At 43.6% G+C, this 17,013-nt stretch overlaps 1 pseudogene; it reads right to left on the bottom strand.

Moving 5' to 3' along the window:
• Nucleotides 1-14,466: 14,466 nt before the first annotated feature.
• Nucleotides 14,467-16,693, bottom strand: LOC102099190 (olfactory receptor 6F1-like; annotated as a pseudogene).
• Between the last annotated feature and the right edge of the window lie 320 nt (nucleotides 16,694-17,013).

Below are 17,013 nucleotides of genomic sequence, written 5' to 3'. Positions count from 1 at the left end.
TTCCTCTCCCTTCCAAGGCTATCTTTCAGCTGATTTTAAACCGCCACAGATCCAACAGTTAGATAGACCTAATTCTGTGGCTATTTCTTGCATTAGATCTATGAAAAGATTCTGGTTGGGGTTTGGCAACCCCCAATTGCTGTATTGTTTCTCTAATTGCTCATAATGTTCACTAAGAGAGTTAAGCCTCTCCTGTTCTAGCCTCTTTTTCCGAGCTTCCGCTTCTTGCCTTTTTAACTCTAGGGTTAGTTGTTTTATTTTGTTTTCAGGGTCCACCCCTTCCTCATCCCTGGAGAAGCAGAATACTTGGTTGAATTGCAAACATACCCGGTCATCACTACTTTTTAACAAATCAAGGATTATCGGTTCATTATTAAAAAAAGCCTTTTCTTCATGTTTTAAATTTCTACCTTCTTAATATACCTTCTCTCCCATGGTACACATTTTCAAATTCGCTTTATTGTAACATAAAGGGTTAACCGCATAATATGCCAAAAAGGTGGATTGTCTTTTCCCCCCTATCTAGACCGTTTTGTTACATTGACTGCAGATTGGAATTGGGGGACTCATTCCCACTTCTCTCCTATACCTGAAATGGGAAGTTTCAGTCTTTCTTTTCATAGGAGTTTTAGACTGCCCGTTCTTAAGCCTTGCCCCTGAGTGGTAACACTAGACCTCCCCCTTTAATTCACAAAGATTATACTGAGTGCTGTTAGACAAACAACGTTCCGGAGGACAGTAGTTAACTATTCGTCTGGTATCTGTGGCAGTCTGACACTGCTCACATTTCCCCAGGAGACGCTCCCCCGGAGGTACTTCGGGAATCATTCTCTCGGCTAAGCACACGGCTAGACTCAGGACAGTCAGGATTCCCCACCGGTGTATCCCTCTGCCTTGCCCTTCGCCCGTATAGAAATATACGGCGGGGATTACCATCTTCTCGGCAGCAAGGATATTCTTCAGGGGCCTTTGTAGTCCTTATGGCGTACTTTCTCTTGAAAGCAGCCCACCGAGACGACTTAATTGTGTCTGTCCTGCTCGGTACCTTGACTGTCTTTTGGCACTCAATTTTTAAAGTTTTTGCTTTGGAGTCTAGTTTACCTCTAATCCCCTTTTGAAAAAGCAGGTACCACTCAGGAGAGTTAAGTTCTAAAAACCCCGCCCGGGTGACAAGTATTAAGAAACGGCTAGTCAGCTCTTGTTCTTTAGTCAGACAATTGGTACACAATCTCTTAGGTTTGTACTCTCCCCAACAGTGGGTTACTCAAATTTGTTTACAACAAGCACATTTAAAATGTATAAATGGAAAACAATCACAGTTTGCGTTGATGTAACTTATCTGGTCTGCAGCTCTACGATTTTAGAACAATCATGTACTAATTTTTCTGAATAGAAACTGAGCAGGATTTTTGTGCAGTGGTTTTCAATTCTAAACCGGGTGAGCTGATTAAGATGGCTTCATATTTTAGAAGCCTGGAATCAGTCAGCCACTTCTTTGCTTTTTGCTGCAATATGTTTTTCACATCGTGGGGAGTGTAAACTACTAGGGGAGGAAAAGTTATTTTCCCTGCTTCTCCTATTAACAGAGCTACTGTTACAATTGCTGGTAAACACGTAGGCCAACCCCGACTGATTGGATCTAAGATCTTTGAAGCCTATAGGCTTCCCTTTGTCTGCCCATTCCTGAGTCAGGACTCCCTGTGTTGTTTGTTTACTCACATTCACGAACAACTGGAATTCTTTATTCGTATCTGGTAGAGTTAGTACCGGGGCAGTCATAAGAACAGTTTTTAATTTCTGGAAATTAGACTCATCCTGTTCAGTCTACTTCAGCCTGTCAGTGTTTAATCTTTCATACAAAAACTTCACTTTTTCACTGAAACCCTCAATCCACTGCCTGCAATATCCCAAGAGCCCTAGAATTTGTCTAATTTGCCTTTTTGTTTTTGGTGCAGGCAATGCAAGGATGCCTGCTACCCTCTCCGGGTCTAATTTTTTCCTTGAGATATCCAATGTCTGAGGTATTTTATTTTTTATCTCAGGCTCTGTGAATTGCAGCTTGGATTTTGATACTTTCAAACTTTTCTTTCTTAGAAAGTTTAACAAGGCAATCGTGCTTTTCTTCACACTCTCTTCAGTCGGTCTAGCTATTAGCAAGTCATCTACATACTGTGAAAGCTTTGTCCTGTCTTCAAGAGCAAATTGGGTTAACATTTGTTCTAAAGCTTGTCTGAAAAGGTTCGGAGACTCCACAAACTCCTGGGGGAGGACCGTCTACCTTAGCTGTTGCTTACGGTTTGTATCTGGGTCCTCCCACTGAAATGCAAAATAATCTCTACTCTTTTCATCCAGAGGGCAAGTCTAAAAAGCATCTTTCAAATTAATCACACTATACCACACATCTTCTGGTGTGAGTCTATTTAGTAAAGTATAGGGGTTGGCCACCACCGGGAATCTAGTCCGGGTCCTAGCGTTTACCGCTCGTAGGTCCTGGACTAATCGGACGCTATCATCCGTCTTTTTTACAGCCAGGATGGGGGTGTTGTGTTGAGACATGCAAGGCTCTAAAGTATCCCCGTTTAGGAGGTCATCAATTATTTGTTTCAACTCCCTTCTCTCTTTGAATGCTATACTTCAGGGTTTATTTTCTCTTCATTTTTAGGAGTCAACTTAAATATTTTCACCACTAATTCAGAATTTTTAATCAAGATATTAATTCTTAAAGCAACAATCATGTCTCTTCCCAGTAAATTGTAATCTGCTTCTTCTACTAATAGCAAATTCTCTAAGCAAATTTTATTTTCAGATTCTATTTCCACATCTTTTATTATAGGTACTTCAAAGGGGTCTCCCTTTGCACCGATTACAAAAACTTTTTCTCTGCTAGCCACACATCCGTATGGCAATTTCTGCAGGGTACTTTTCTCTGCCCCAGTATCTACAAGAAAACTTACTTCTTGTCGTTAGGGGCCCACTTTTAATTTTATCAAGGGCTTCTTGGATGTTCTGGTCTCTAAATTAAAGAGCCCCTGACACTCTTAATCCTCTTGAAAAATTTTCTCATCTTTTATTCTTTGTTTACAATTCCGCTGAACGTGTCTTACCTTTTTACAGTAGTAGCATTCCGGGGGCTCTCTCCGTGGGGCCGGGGCTGCCCAGTGAGAACCTCGACTTTTTCCGGGTAGTGTTTTAAACTTACCCTGCATCTGTTCTTGTTTCTGGATCTCTTTTACTGCAGTTACTAAAACCTTAGCCTGCAATTTCTGCTTCTCATCTTCTCTCCTCATGTATACTTTTTTTGAGCTTCCCTTAGGAGCTCCTGGAGGCTTTTATCTTGCCACTCCTCGATCTTTTCTAATTTTCTCTTAATGTCCTCCTAAGATTTAGCAACGAATTGTGTTTTTTAACAGAACCTCCCCCACAGGAGAGTTCGGGTCAGTCTCAGAGTAAATCTGTAAACTTCGCCGTAATCTCTCGATCTATTCAGTGGGTGGTTCCTTTTTTTCCTTGACACTCTCTAAAAACTTTGCTAATATTCTGGCCCCTAGGGACCGCTTCTCTTATACCTTGTACAATCATGCTCCTTAAATCCATCATGTTCCGTCTGCCTTCCTCTGTGCATTCCAGCTCGGGCTTGCGCTAGGCCATTTCTGGTTACCTGGCATCCCCTGTGGATTGCGTCTGTCCCAGTCTCTGATCCCGGCTTGTTTAATCATTTCCCTTTCCTCCGGATTAAACAGTGATCTCAGGATTGCCATAAGATCGTCAAAGGTATAAATGCTACTCCCTAAAAAATTCATCTAACCTCTCAGCCACTCCGAGAGGGTCATCTAACAACCGCCCCATCTCTTTTTTAAATGCTCTTACATCTCCAGAGTTAAGGGGGACATTCACAAAACCGATCACTCCCGGGGCCGTCGGTACTTCCCTAAGAGGGAACAACCGGTGCCCCTCTTCACTCTCTCTCCATTCATTATCTATCATTCTTGCTCTTAAACGGGTTCTACTTGCGGGAGGGGAATTGGTGATTGTGTGTTGCCTCCCTGTTATTAATTGTGGGAATTCTGCCGCCACCCGGCTGAAGGGAGGAGTCCCCTCCGTTGTATGGGAGGGTCCCGGTAGTGGCGGCTGGACCGGCAGGGACGGATAGGGTGTTCCCCAGCCTTGTGCAGGAAAAACCTCCGAGGAGGTTGCTGTGGTTACGGTGTTTACAGGCGGGGAAAGGGGAAGGGCTGCCAGCATTGCTGCTGGCCCCGACTCTCCCGCTTGAGACACACGTATCTCAGTGGGTTGGTCTCGGGGGCCTAAGGGTGCTGTGGGCATTACTTGATCTGCAGAGGAAGGTCCCGCTGGTCCTCGATACGGGGGTGGTAAGTGATCGAGGGGTTCCCAGGACTTAGCTCTCGACTCACGTTTTTCTTTTTGCTTTATTGGAAATAGCCCTACTCTGACATTTACCCAGAGCTTAGCGTATTCCCTCTCCTCAGGATCTGAGGGGACTTTGTTCTCCACATAGGAGAACAACTTGTTACACGTCCATTTTTCAAATGTGCCTAACACTGGCCAATTGAGGTGACTTCTCAACTCCTGTCTTCCCCAAACCTCCATACAATAATGTATTAATTTTTCCTTTGATTTCCCCTTCTTCTGGGGACAATCTTCCCAGTGTTTTAGCATCCACCCCAAGGGACTTTCCAGTGGGATGTCTGGTGATTCCTCCCCCTGATCGGAGGAATCTTTTCCTGTGCTTCTTCCTTGAAGCTTACTCTTTTTCTGCTCCATACTTCGCAAATATATTCTTACCTTTCTTCGACTTCTCCGGGAGTCGATATCAGTTTCTGCGTTGTGTACTTAGGAATCAAAATTTGCCGATACTCACCTTTCAGCGAGCTGAGCTGAGGTCTCTTGTAATCGGAACTTTTGATTCTTCCCTGGACCTCTCCCTGGGTCCGTTACTAAGAGGGTTTACCAGCCTCGAGCTCGACAAGACGTCCCTTCCCCTCTAAGTACCTTGCGATCAGTTCCCGAGACACCCTTTGGTCTCAGGTTTTACGAGTGTGTGTCGAGGGAAAAAAAAACTTTCACTCTGTATCGCTTCCTTCGCGGCCGGCCAATTCCCTCGCGGGAGGATGGAAACGCGACCTTGAAGTCCGCACTCGCTTCGTGATCAGATCACGTCTCACACACTCGCCCGATCGCCCGCTCAACCAGCAGTACTTACAGCTATTTTCCTGCGTGGGTGTCCTTGTGCGCACTAGACGTTTTACGAGCAAAGTAAGCCGCGGCTTCCCGAAGGCTCCGTGCCTTCCGAGCTCTCCGATTCGGATTTATCCTTTTTATTGTGGTTTTTACCTCCGCCTAAATTTGGTTCGGATATCGGAATGAACTACGGGGGTTCTCAACTCACCAGGCCGCCAAAATCAGCGGGGGTACCCGTCCTGGGCAGCGAGATTCCCCGCAGTTTCTCCGATCCGAGTCACGGCACCAATCTGTTATAAATGCAAAGGCAGATTTGGGTTAAATAAAAACAATTTATTATAAAACAATTTCTATAAAAAATAAACAATGAGGAAAAACCACAATAAAACAAACAGCGCAGCGCTGGGTGGACAGGGGTCTATACCCAAAGGTATAGGTGTTCCCAAATCCACGAAGGAGGGTAAACTGTCCGGGGTTTTTATAGGGATTTTTAGCCTTGAGGCCAAATTCCAGGCAGGCACCATTCATCAACAGTCCTTGATTGTCGTATGAATTGATTTCCTGGCGTTGGAGAATAGAGTCGAATGGACGTCCGGACCGAGTCTCCTCATATGTAAAGAAGTTCTGAGTGGCTCTTGATTTCATTGTGGTTCAGGCCATCCGGATGGGATGGCTGGATCCGGGTTGGAGCCGATGGATATTTCGGCTGGATTTTTCCTTTTGTTTACCTGATGGCTTCCCCCAACGGTAGCCTGCAAGGCGGGGTGTTCAGGTCCGGTGATGAATATCTCGTCGGAGCCTCTCCGTTTTGGCTTGATGTTTCGTGTCCTGTCTATTCTTCCCCGTTGATGGTCACCGAGCCTGTCCTTGTCAGTTTGAGGAGTTTTTGTTCTGTCAGCTTGATGGGCCGTGTCCTGTCTATTCTTTTTCGTTGATGGGCGCCGGCTAGGATCGTTATCCTTTGAGTGGGAATTCGTGGCTAGATCTGGGAAGGGCTTGTATGTCATACTGTACTTTATATTTTATATCATTATTGTTATATACATTTATTTAGATTTCTACGAATTTTTACAAGTTCATTTCTCACAATCTTCTTCTGGAATCCATCCCATTGTTCCTGTCGTCTCTCACTGATAGCTACATCTTATCAACTGACCCACAGCTTGTTTGTAAAGACAAACCCATCATTCCTCTCAATCCCTCCTCTTTTAATTTTTGTTAGTAATTGTCTTTACAAACTTTAGTTATCATTGACTTAATTTCTTGTTCTTGGGTCCTTTTTGGCTTTGCAACTATTTGCAGTGGCATTACTTTCTGCTCTTTTGTAGCTATCTCTGGATCAGTAGGCACGGCTACTACCTGCATTCTTTTGATCACATGTTGAATGAGTTGTATTAAGCAAGGGATCATGCATGGTAAAAAGATTAGAGTTGCTACAACACATAAGAGGAAAAAAGCATTTGTTTGACTCATAGGCCACCAGGTAACCATGAAAACATGTCCCATTCCCATCCTTTCCATGTTTGGACTGGTACATGGGCTAACTTTCTTATTTCTTTTGTTATCTGTTTTACCACCTTTCCATTGTCATCTATTTGCAAACAGCAGTTTGAGTCATTAAATTTTTCACATACTTCCCCTTCTTCTGCTAATAAATAGTCTAATACATCCGATGTTGAAATATTGCATTTCTCATCTGAATAGACTGGTCAGCAAGAAGGTCAAGAGCTGTAGCTGTCTGGTTGATTATTATTTCAAAGACAGCTTGCAACCTAATTATCCGGTTTAGATTATAAATGGGTTCTCTGGCACCTGATATTAATTCATTTGGGTTTCAGGTAGCTGGTCCATAGTGTTGTATGATTCGTTCAGGTGGCCATTCATCTTTTTTTCACTTTTGGGTGCTTCTTCCAACCAGGGATGTATCAATGGACTGCTTTTCTCTAGTTAGATTATCATATACTTTGATTCTTAACTGATTTCCTTGAACTTGTGGTAGCAGAAAGAACAATGGTCTAATATACCTTACATAACATATCTTTGACTAGTTTGGAGGTAGCCTGCGGTAAGTATTTTGGCCACAAATCTAGTAATGCTCCTTTAGAGCCCAGGTCCCATTAGTAAAGGGACCTTTCCAATTTTTATCATCAACTGGTGGGTCAAAATACAGCTTGCTTCCAGGGCCTAGGGGTCCACCCACAATAGTTGCCTCGCCATAAGAATCACAATATTTACATTTCTAAGGTCTTACATGAGGTTTCCACTTGCAATCACATCCCAGATCTGTTTTATTAGATCTGGACCAGAACTTACTGAAAAGGGTTCGAGTTCCATTCCGGTGTTGCCATTTCCACTGATAGTCTCGGACAACATGTGTCTGACTTGTGGAATTATCTCGGGGGCAGCTTAAAAATAAAGGGTCAAAAAATTTTTCCTTCCCCACTGCTTTACAGCCTTCAAAATCTTTTTGGTAATTATGGAAGGAACACCTTATCCAGCTACCATTAGTGAGCTTAACATGCATTTGATTCCATCTGCCTTGATATCTGGAACAGTCATAAGGAGGGTAGTTGGGGGTCCAACAACCTAAACCTAAAGTCCAGTTACAAACGCTCTTTCTTACATATGTGCTTCCTGTTCTGTTTAAGCAATAAATGCCTCTTTCAGAAGAATGAAGCTGCCATGGACTTCTTTCTTTGTCCTAAAATCTTGTTCCATTATGGACTTCACTCAGGGTGCTAACTCACCATTTAGGCTTGACTGGGCTGGCCACCCATGGCCAGCTTTCAGATCTTCCTGGCCTTCCACAGACCTAACAGTTTTTAAGGTTAAAGGTCTTTGCTACTTGTTCTCTTAAAGTAAAAAATTATTTTCCCACTTTAGACCTTAACTTAACTGAAAATATAAAGGTAAAATTATTAAGAGAAACATTCTAATAGTGTTATAATCTAATTTCTAATTTTCAATTTCACGTTGTCTTCTACACCACCTGTGGCAAGTGAAAGCACAGAAACAGCTTAGCATAAAGAAAGCAATGACAGCATGGATTGGCTCCCACTGTCTGGAGATTTGAGAGTAGGGATGCCCATAGAGACTATTTCAACAGGCAGTCTATGAGTAGGCATTCAGGCCTTCCCCCCGATGTCGACGCACGGCTACTGCTCCAATCCACTCCTGCGGAGTGTTAGTCACAGCTTCCCATTCTTCTCCAGCTGAGATGTCTAAACCTCTGGGGCCTCAGAGACCTTGACTCGTGTTCAGTTGTCTTGACGGCTGTTTCTGTGGTCAGCAACACCTGGAAATGTCCACTCCACTTAGCCACCAGTGGTGCTTTTTTCCACTCCTTAACTAGGACTCAGTCTCTTGGTTTTCACTTGTCCAAAGGCAGGGTCTGTGCCAGCAGAGTTTCCTGTCGAATAAATTTCACAAGAGACAGTGTCCAGGCCACAAATTGTTTTAAATATACATCACTTAACTCTACTCTTGCCTCAGGCCGAGAATTACGAGGATAAGGAATTCTAAACATCAGTTCAAAGGGAGATAGTTGAATATCTCTCTTCGGTCTGGCTCTTACTCTTGCTAAAGCTAGTGTCAAGAGCCGCACCCATGACATATCAGTTTCTATCACCAGCTTTAGAAGATGCTTCTTTATTTTTCCATTCATCTTTTCAACTCGACTTGATCTTGTTTTAAAAAAAGACTTTAATAACTGACCTTGTAGTTGCGGAAACACTTGGGAACACTAACTGACATATTATTACTAAAAAATCTCTTCACCCGGGGCATCTCAGTAAAATCCACTTGGTATCTCTGGAAGGGACTTACAGCCCAAGGCCTTCCCCCCCGGCCAGTTTCTTTGTAACTTTGTTATTTGTCTTAGCACAAATGAAACAACCATCAACAGCTCGCTTTGCCAGAGCAAAAAGACTCACAGCAGCATACATTTTGAGGAAGGCTTCTGCTATCCCTCGGGAGCCTCGACACCTCCCCCATGAAGCTGCTTTAGCAACTGCGATGTCAGAATTCTCGGCATCCGCTCACCATCCCTTGCAAACTAACCACCTCCCTTTCCCTCTGCCCCACTCTCTACAACTATCTCAAGGTCTTTCAGTGGAAAAGACAACCTTTCTGGCAAGGGGGCAGTCACTGGGAGCAAGGGAAGTATCTCAGAAACTTCCAGCAACAATGCGGCTTTTTGCTTCTCTATCAACCAGTCTGCTTCTCTTTGCTTCGTCTGAGCACCCTGCCTGGTGCCTGCTAATGTGCATCATTGCTACTTCTTTTGGCAAATTCACCACTTCCAACAGGCGGGAGATTAAATTCTCATGAGCTAACGTTTTTCCTTTGCAGGTTAATAAACCTCTTTCTTCTCACAGTTTCTCAAATGCATGTATCACTTCATATACATATTTAGAATCAGTAAAAACATTTACTGTCTTGTCTCGGTATAATTCACAGGCACTCACAAGAGCATACAGCTCTGTCTTCCTTCTATCACCCTTGAAGACTCATCAATAAACACGTTTTCCCCCTCAGGCCATGGGATGTCTCGCAAATCATTCCTTGCCTTAGTTTGTAGATCTATTACTTGAATACAATAATGGAATTTGCTTTGGCTCCCCTCCTCAGGGCCATTCAAACAGGAGGCTGGGTTAAAAACTTCCCTGCTTTTAAATTCTAAATTTTCTTGTTATAATAAACAAGACTCATTTCTTTATTTTTTAGTAACTAACCACTCTCTATCTCAATTTTTGCATCAAGTCTATCTTAGGCATAGGGAGGTGACTAACAAATTAACTTCCATTGAGGAAACTCTAATATTTATAACATTTTATAACTTTTAACATTTAAAACTTCTATTAAGGAAAGAAACAAAATACTTTCTTTTAAAGTTTTCTCATAACTTCCACAGAGGAAGTGCATGACAAATACCCAGGCCTTCCATAGGACACTATTTTTACGAGGCTGCAGTTACAGAATTTGCTTTAAGGCTACAACAAACCACAGACTGGTGGGGATGTTCCTCACAAGGTATGACTTGCAGCATTGGCTTCATAACTGAAATTTGCCAATTCTGTCTTTTTACAACAAAACATACAAAAAGCAGAGGGGTATGGTCCCCTCCAAACTGGAGCCATTCTGCACAAAACTTCATGTAGACAAATTAATTAAATCTCCAAATTAACTTACTACAATTTTTACAATTCTTTCAGAGAAAGATGTGTTCAAACTTCTGAGCTCACAGAAGAAACTACAATTCTCACAACTCTTTTGAACGATTAAAAAATTCTTTAGACAATTTTCCCCCTCGGGGATAAAAATTAAGGTGAATCGAGAGGTCTTGGTTTTTACTAAGACACACACTTCTCTTTGATCCAGATCCACTTTAAAAGTTGACAACGGCTCTAGGTTGGTGGATATAATGAGAGCTTTTGACACTCTTAACAATCCATTTCTCTTATCTTCTGGACTTTCTCGGCAGTCCAGTTGTTTTTGGCTTTTTTGCAGACATTGCTGTTTTCAGTGTCTTATGCCTTGAAGACAGCACACTGATCCTTTCCCAACCGCTGTTTGGCTTGGGTCTCCCCTGCTGGGGAGAGAAAGCTTCTGCCACTTCCTTGTGCCCGATCCCGTCCTCTCTGTCCCGGGGGACCCTTTGGACCTTGTGGTTTTTCCTTCTTTGGCCTGAAAAAGACTATCACCTTCGCTTTTCCTCTTTGTGCTCACTCTATTTACTACACACCAAATACCAGAGCCAGTCCCTGTCCTGTCACATTGTCCAAACAGCTCCTCTCCGCTCCAGTGCTCCCAGCAGGCACGGCCGGCAGCACCACAGGCAGCCAGGGCATCTTGCAGCCTCAAAGGGCCGGCAGCTGCTGCTGCCCCTGCCCGGGGCCGGTGGGGTCAGGCACTGCCCAGTGCTGAGTCCCAGCAGCCTCACAGGCCCCCAGCCTGTGCTCCTGGTCCTGCACCTCCACTCCTGGTCCCGCACCTCTGCTCCTGGTCCCTGCTTGAACCACATCTCTCCACACTCTGCATTAACCAATTCTGTTCCAGCACACTAACACAATCTATTCATCCCTTGCTGTCAAAGACTCTTTCTTGACTCCCCTTATTGCCCCCCCCCCCACCCCGGGCGTGGATTCTCGAGATCCCTTCCGTTGATATAATATGCTGCTCCCTTCCTTCTACACCACTGTTGTTTTCAGGTGAAGCTGTAGGAACAGCATTTCCCTGATCCCTTCTAGTTCTGGAAGGTGAGGATACAGGGACTTGCAGCTGGCCTTAGGTCAGCTGGTAACACCGGAGGACAAGACGGGGGAAGGTGCTGAAAAAACATTTTAATCTTCACTGTTTTCTTCTTCCCCCTCCCCCCCCCCCACCTTTTTCCTCTTCTTTTTTCCTTAACGCATAGATTTCTCTTGTTGTTTGTTTAAACCATATCAATCCACATTCCCTCTTAATCCATTTTTTTTCCAATTCTCCTCTAGATACTTTCACAGAACTCAACACAAATGAATTCTGTTTTCTAAGGTGGCCATATAAGTCTATTTGGCAACTTATACTCTGGCCATAGATAATAACAATATTTTACCATCATCTCTATAGTTACCTCTGTGTGAATGCATAATCTGTCTCAAGATCTTAGCATTCTCCCCAAGGGATTCTCCGGGGCTATTATGGGATAGCTTTTGCCGGGACCCCTTCCCGGCTGTACCCTTGCAACCCTCCATGGGTGCTCTGTTTAGCCTGTGCTACCCTCCCTGGGTGCCCTCCCAGGCTTCCTCCCCGAAGATCCCATTTTACTCACCGGTGAGATTTTCAGTGGTCCTTTCCTGTGGACTCTTCACGGACCCCCCTGGTCCGCCACTCGTCTGTCTCCTGGACAGTCTCGGGAACCCAATCGATCGCCCAGTGTTGGTGGCCACCAAGGGGAGCTGATCACCAAAACTGGGTGAGGCGCGCCTTCAGCTCCGCTCGCTGCCCGCCGCCCCGGAGGGTGGAAATATCCCGGACGAGCCCCCAAAAATTGTCAGGAAAATTAATCCACAAACACTAGAGGTTTATGTCCAAAAAGGAGACAGAGGAGTCCTTTTTCTTTATTCGAATAAAGGGAGAGGCTATGGGGCATTCCCCTGGGGTCTCTCAAATTTTTGGAGGGCTCAGCCTCCTTTTTATCCTAATTCCCGGCCGCTTGTCCCTCCTCTCTTTCCCCATAGGCTGAGGTACTTGAGAGGTACAGGCTTCCCGGAACGCTTGATACCGGCGGCGATACCTTCCCCCCCCACCCCCAATGCATAATCCCTTCTTAACTTTTATGGAATTCATAGTGTTCTTTCAGTGCCTCTTTGATCCTCTTCTGGAATCCATCCCATTGTTCCTGTCGTCTCTCACTGATAGCTACATCTTATCAACTGACCCACAGCTTGTTTGTAAAGACAAGCTCATCATTCCTCTCAATAGTAACTGGTCCTTTCTAAACTCCCACCCTCCAAAGCACCCCGTTTGAAACAGAGAAATTAAGAATTAGGAATTAATTATAAAAATTGCCTTGAGTAAAAGAAGAGGCTACAAAACCCATGTGAAATGCTGAGTGCTCCCATAAGAGCAGGAAAAGAATAAAGACTGCAGGATGAGATAAGGAGCTAGAATTCCTTAACAGGAAGCAAGCATAAATGCACCATAGGATGAGGAGGTTCCTTGGATTCTTTTGGACCTCTAAGCCAAAAGAAATATGTTGCGAATTCATATAGTAAATACTGGCTTTTCGCAAGTATTCTGATAAATGTTATATGCTATATGCTTTTTGCTATATTCTTCTCTCTCTTAGCAAGTTATAGGCTTAGAAAGGAATTCTGAATGGTAGGGATATGTTTCATCTGGACAATGCAAGATAACTCCAACAGGCAAGACAATAGGAAGGCCAAGTTGTTTCCAGCAGAAGGACAGTGGAAACCAGGCTGTTATCAGCAGCAGGAAATGGAGACCAAGCTGTTATTAGCAGCCAGAACCAGGCCATTGGCAGCCGAAAGATATGAAACCCAGCTGCCCTCAGAGGAAGGATGAGGGGCCCAGATTGTTATCAACACTGACCATTTGCAGAAGAAAGGAAACCAAACTCAAAAATAATGATGATCAGCAAAAATAAAAACCATACAGAGCATGATCTAAGAAGGCGGAACCAGGGAGGGGACATGCTTTGAATATGCATTAAACCCTCACAGCAGGATGGGATAAAAAGGGTGTTCCCAAGATACCAGGTGTGCTCTTGGCAGCGCACCAAGGCACCTGGCCGTAATTATTTGCTTTATTTTATGTCTCTTATTGTCTTTATTAAACCTTTTTAAAATTTTACAGGAGTGAACTTCATTTTTCACAAATGGAAAGGGGGGGGGCGGTCAAAAGAACTGAAGGGAGCATGTGCAAAGAGACAAGGTAAAAAGTTCAGCTGAAGGAAAATTGCTGACTTCAGCCCCAAAGACCCCCAGAAGACCACCAGAGTGACCAACAAGGAGCAGTGCGCAGCTGCAAGTAGGCGTGGAACTAATTTTAATAGGAAGCGAGGAGAAAATGAATATGTGTTAGGCGTACTGTGTAACCTTAGTTTATAGAGAATATAAAGGGAAGAAACAAGTCTCCAAGCAGTGCATGCTTTGGGAGGAGATATCCCCCATGCACCTCAGTGCTGAATAAATTCATACCTACTCTCATAACTACTCTGCGAGTTATAGAGTTCTTTTATTCACATACCACGTTAAAAGAAGCAGCCTGAATCTTTTGTCTCTTTCTCCTGGAGTTTCCCTTTGCAGAAATAATGCTGTGAAATAGAACCCAGAAGAAAGGTCCCCACTCATTTCTTTGCTTGTTCGAGGACTTGTACTCAAGGTGAGCTGGTGAGCTCAAATCCTGGTCCAGAGCCAAACAAAAGTTCTGGCTAGGACCCCTCCTGGCCCTGAGCCGGAGAGAAAAGAAAACACATATTTGAGCCAGCCAGGGAGCTCTGGCCCAGGTCATCTAGACAGTTATAGTGGTTATTTTCACTTTGATATCTGAAATTCTTTTTGTTGATGCAAGTGAAGTTTGTGAAGATTGTGTCATGAATATTTATATTAATGCTAATTACCTTAGCTAAGAGTTGAAAACAGTTCCATCTCCTTCTAACAGAAGTCTGTCTTTGGAATCTGAGATGTCTCTGAAGCTTTTCTTTTCTGCTAGACTGGGGAAGACAGTCCTGGACAAGACCTTTGGACACAGTTGTTTGGCTACTTACGTAAAGCCTTTGTCAAGATGTTCTTCACCTCTGTTTCTGAACGTGTAGCTGAAGGGGTTTAGCTTCAGGGTTACAGCTGTGTTTAAGATGGTGACTGTTCTGGTCAGTCCCAGTGAAGCTTTGATAGATGGCTTGATGTAGAGAAAGATGGTGGAGCAGTACCAAATAATTACTATCATGAGATGGGAAGAACAAGTGGCGGAGGATCATCACTGGCCTTGAGTGTATGAGATCTTCAGTATAGTGGAGATGATAGAAATAAAGGAGGTCAGGGTAATGACACAGGGGCCGAGGATGACAATGGCAAAGAGGACAAAGCACACCAGCTCAATGAGTGTGATATCTGTGCAGGAAAGAGTAATCCAGAGGGAGATATCACAGAAGAAATGGTTAACGACATTAGAAACACAGATAACCTGGCACAGAAAGACATAGCTGCTGATATGACCAGGAAACCACCCGCTGTCAGCCCCCTGGACGGAGTGCTGGACATGATGCTGCTGTAGCTCAGGGGGTAACACACAGCCAATTAGTGAGCATATGCCATGACTGCAGGGAATAAATATTCTGTACAATCAATCAAGAAGACAAAGTTCATCTGAAGGAGGTAACCTGTGAAGGAAATGGAGTGGCTTTGTAACAAAAGATTGGGCAGTGTCTTTGGGATGTAGGCAGAGGTGAACCAGATGTCCTGGAAGGCAAAATTGCAGAGAAAATAGTACCTAGGTAGTGGAGTTGATGGTAAGTACTCATGAGCACAATAATGCTGAGATTGCCAGTGACTCAGGACATACACAGAGAGGAAGAAAACAAACAGGAATACTTGCAGGTGTTGAGAACCAGGGAATCCAACCAGGATAAACTCCTTCACTTGGGTTGACTTCTGTTGCACATCCAGCAACACAGACTACAGACTGCAGGGGCTGGACATGCAGAAAGCAGAGGCAACTGTGGAGAAACCTGACTCACTCTCCCTTGGTCTTGAGGGGATCAAGGACAGTTTACATTCAGAGCATACATCTCACAGAGGCTGATACCTGTTCCAACCTATCATGGCTTTGGCACTTTCATATGAGATGAGACGATGATGTCCTCTTAATCAGAGCTGGTCAAAGTCAGGGGAGAGAAATGGGCACTTCAAGGCTGCAGCTGTTTCCCCACCAAACCCTTTCCCGCTTCTGGGTGTAATAAATGGAATTGATTTGTGCTAACTAAATTATAACTATTTGGAAAGTTATTATTAAAAGCAATCAAAAGAATCAGTGTTACAAAGCAGATGTACCCCTTTACAGATGTTACATGTTAAAATTAAGGTACAGGATGTAGTGTGGAAGATAGGTGATATCCCAAGACAAAAATGACCTTAAAATGGACAAAATTAGAACGACTTTAGTCATAGGGCCTAAAATTCGTTAAATGTGAGAGGGATGACGTGTTTGTCTTTACAAACAAGCTGTGAGTCTGCTGATAAGATGAAACTATCACTGAGAGATAACAGAAACAATGGGATGGATTCCACTGATAGATGAAAGAGGCACTGAAGAAGCACCACGAATTCCACAAAAGTTAAGAATTAAGAAGGGATTATGCACTGGGGTGGGGGGGAAGGTATCCCTGGTATCAAGCATTCCGGGAAGCCTGTACCTCTCAAGTACCTCAGCCTATGGGGAAAGAGAAAAGGGACAAGCGGCCGGAATTATGATAAAAAGTTGTCGGCGCCCTCAAAAAATTGGAGAGACCCCAGGGGAATGCCCCATGGCCTCTCCCTTTATTCAAATAAAGTAAAAGGACTCCTCTGTCTCCTCTTCGGACATAAACCTCTGGTGTTTGTGGATTAATTTTCCTGACAAATGTAAGACTAATTAATAGACTTACATAACACAACGCTTAGTACACACGCACCAACCTGTGAGGCCATCCAGAGGACAGCGAGGATGAGTGTAAGCCTTCATCCAAAAGACCCCCAAAAGAAGACTGAAGACCCCCTAACAACAGGTGAGGCATATGCCATGAAGAAAAGAGACAAAGTCAGAAAAATCAGAAATAGCAGGAAATTTATGGGAAACATTAATGAATATGTATAAGCATACAATATATAAGTTTAGCTTGAAGTGCTTTGTTTTGTACATGAGGCAGGGTGGGGAATCCCCTGCATACCCTGGTCAGTTTTGTACATGATGTGGGGTGAGAAGCCCTCTCCATACCCCCGTCGATTTTGCTCATGCTTTAATAATACTTAATTACTGGCAAATTATATATATGAATTGTATTTTTTTGCTAAATTGTATTCTTTTACTAAACTGTATTATTTTATACCAAATTATTATTCAATTTACTAAATTGTATTCACTTTTAATTAAATTGTTATTAAGGGACCTAGGTCTGAAATTACAGAAGTAATTACAACTCTCTTAGCTTTGACAACGTTGTAGAGAATAACAGTTGCAAAATTGCAACAAGATTACAGAGTTTAATGGAAGACATTTTAGAAGAGAAGGAGCTTTGCTTTAAAACTGAACTGAAGGAGAAAGAATTTCCCTCAT

Source organism: Pseudopodoces humilis, chromosome 20 (genome assembly GCF_049639895.1).
Source record: "Pseudopodoces humilis isolate 2021_Gansu_Grassland_sample_001 chromosome 20, ASM4963989v1, whole genome shotgun sequence".
NCBI lineage: Eukaryota > Metazoa > Chordata > Aves > Passeriformes > Paridae > Pseudopodoces > Pseudopodoces humilis.
This window is presented reverse-complemented; position numbering and strand designations above follow the sequence as displayed.